The 3,003-nt window shown below is 43.6% G+C and overlaps 1 protein-coding gene across 1 annotated transcript in view; it reads left to right on the top strand.

Moving 5' to 3' along the window:
• Positions 1–3,003, top strand: part of LOC123504859 (glutamate-gated chloride channel alpha-like) — a 294,033-nt gene that overhangs the window by 126,484 nt on the left and 164,546 nt on the right. The window lies entirely within an intron of this gene.

The following is a 3,003-nucleotide window of genomic DNA, read 5'->3' as shown; positions in this document are numbered from 1 at the left end:
TTCCATGATACCCCTGTTTTACGACAACTACCACAATAGTAGTAGTAGTAGTAGTAGTAGTCGTAGTAGTAGTAGTAGTAGTAGCAACAATAGTTGTAGTAGTAGTAGCAGTAATGGTATTAGTATTAACAGTAGCAATAGTAGTATTAGTATTAGTAGTAGTAGTAGTAGTTATAGCTAGTAGTGGTAGTAGCAGCAGTAGCAGCAGTAGCAGTAGTAGCAGTAACAGTAGCAGCAGCAGCAAAGTAGCAGTAGCAGCAGCAGCAGCAGCAGCAGCAGCAAACAACAATAGCAGCAGCAGCAGCAACGGCATTAGTATTAACAGCATTAACAGCAGCATTAGCAGTATTAGCAGCAGCAGCAGCAGTTATAGCCAGCAGCAGCAGTAGCAGCAGCAGCAGCAGTAGCAGCTGCTGCTGCTGTTGTTGCTGTTGCAGCAGTTGTTGGCAACAGCTGCAGTAGCAGCAGCAATGGCATTAGTATTAACTAGTAGTAGTAGTAGTAGTAGTAGTAACAGTAGTTGTTGATGTTGTTGTTGTAGTAGTAGTAGCAGCAGCAATAGTTGTAGTAGTAGCAGTAATGGTATTAGTATTAATAGTAGTAATAATGATAATAATTATTATTATTATTATTAATATTATTATTATTATTATTATTATTATTATTATTATCATTTTTATTAATATTATTATTATTATTATCATTTTTAATATAAGTATTAGTATTAGTATTAGCAGTAGTAGTAGTAGTAGTAGTAGTAGTAGTAGTAGTAGTAGTAGTAGTAGTAGTAGTAGTCATTGTTTTTGTTGTTGTTGAAGAAGTAGTAGTAGTAGTAGCAGCACCAGCACCAGCTGCTGCTGCTGCTGCTGCTGCTCTCTCTCTCTCTCTCTCTCTCTCTCTCTCTCTCTCTCTCTCTCTCTCTCTCTCTCTCTCTCTCTCTCTCTCTCTGTTCCCTTTTTCTACGCAGGAGAGGAAACTGGCCAAGTGCAAGATTTTTTTTTTCTTTTTCTGAAAAAAAGGCCCACTTCCCTTAAAGATCCAAAAAGTTATACGAAAGTAAAGGACTAATGTCTTGAAATCTCCCTGCACGAGACACTTACACACACACACACACACACACACACACACACACACACACACACACACACACACACACACACACACACACACACACACACACACACGCCCGGTACCTCAGTGGTTAGAGCGCTGGCTTCACAAGCCAGAGGACCGGGGTTCGATTCCCCGGCCGGCTGGAGATATTTGGGTGTGTCTCCTTTCACGTGTTCACCTGGCATTGAGTAGGTACTGGATGTAAATCGAGGAGTTGTGACCTTGTTGTCCCGGTGTGTGTTGTGTGCCTGGTCTCAGGTCTATCCGAAGATCGGAAATTATGAGCTCTGAGCTCGTTCCGTAGGGTAACGTCTGGCTGTCTCGTCAGAGACTGCAGCAGATCAAACAAACAGTAAAACAGTGAAACACACACACACACACACACACACACACACACACACACACACACACACACACACACACACACACACACACACACACACACACACACACACACACACACACACATAGCCCGAGTTCGATTCCTGGGACAGGTCAGAGGTCATTTGGGCAAGACTTCTATTCAAGTGTGTGGCCCCAGTTCACCTAGCAGTGATTAGGTACCTGGTGTAAGACGGAAGTTGTGACCCGCTGCTGGGTAGGAGAAACAAACTCCGAATAAAAAACAAAATGCACTTGGGGTGGCATCACCCTGGGGCCTAGGCCGCTAGGCTTATCTGGCGCTATAAATAGCAGCCCCTCACCATATGTCAGGTGCTAAAATGGGGGTTGTGTAGACTTAAGAAGTATGACTGTTAGTATATAAGAATATATACATGTATAAGTTGATTCAATATGCAGGATTTTCAGCTCTGCACCTGTACTAGCTGCCATTCAAATAAACCGGAATATTGTATTATTATTATACACACACACACACACACACACACACACACACACACACACACACACACACACACACACACACACACACATGGAGAGAGAGAGAGAGAGAGAGAGAGAGAGAGAGAGAGAGAGAGAGAGATATTTGAATAAGTTTTCCCTCATTTTGATTTCTTGGATAAACAAGGTTAGTAAATTAATACACAAGAAGTTAAATCTCCTCCTTCTCCGTCTCTTCACCATCATCACTTAACACTTGCGAGCTTAGAACGGAGAGTGCGAGTGGAGAGCAGGAGCGGGTAGCGGGGAGGGGGGAAAGGTGAACCGGGAACCGGGGAAGGGAAGGCGGAGAGGGGAGAGGGGAGAGTGAAGAGCGGAGAGAGTAATAAGTGGACATAGGGAGTGCAAGCGGAGGTGCGAGCGGAGAATGACGAAAAAGAGCTCGAGTGAAGGACAGGACTGCGTGAGCAGTGAATGAGAAAAAATAGATCAGGAGTGGAAGAGCGGACTTTGATTTTGAAGCATCCAGTTCCCGCTCCTCTGTTCATATTTCGAAGTTTTGGCGCTCGCGCTACTTCGCCAGCGATTTGGAAGTCCGCTCGGAGCAGAAGAACGGAAATAAGAGCGCTCTCTTATTAATGTATAGCTTTGTCTCATCAACTCTCCTCTGACTGACTATCTTCATATAGCTTTCTTTGTCTCATCAACTCTCCTCTGACTGACTGTCTTCATCCTTTTTCGTACCGCCGGAGTGATGCATTTCTTGCTGTCTTTCATCTCTATTTTCATGCTAACTGCTCTTTTTGATATTAGTAACTGCATGCCTCCCCTCTTCCTACGGCCTTTCTGCACAAGTTTTTTTTTCATTCTCTCACATCTGTTCTCTCCAATTCGAATGCGAGAGTTCACCAGTACTCTTAATCATTCATACCTTTTCTGGCAAACTCTGGAACTATCTGCCTGCTTCTGTATTTCCATGTTCCTACGACTTGACTTCTTTTTAAGAGGGAATTTTCGATACATTTGTCCCAGACTATTGGCGAACTC

This window comes from Portunus trituberculatus, chromosome 17 (genome assembly GCF_017591435.1).
Source record: "Portunus trituberculatus isolate SZX2019 chromosome 17, ASM1759143v1, whole genome shotgun sequence".
Taxonomy (NCBI): Eukaryota; Metazoa; Arthropoda; class Malacostraca; order Decapoda; family Portunidae; genus Portunus; species Portunus trituberculatus.
The sequence above is the reverse complement of the archived record's forward strand: the minus strand, read 5'-3'. Positions and strand labels throughout refer to the sequence as shown.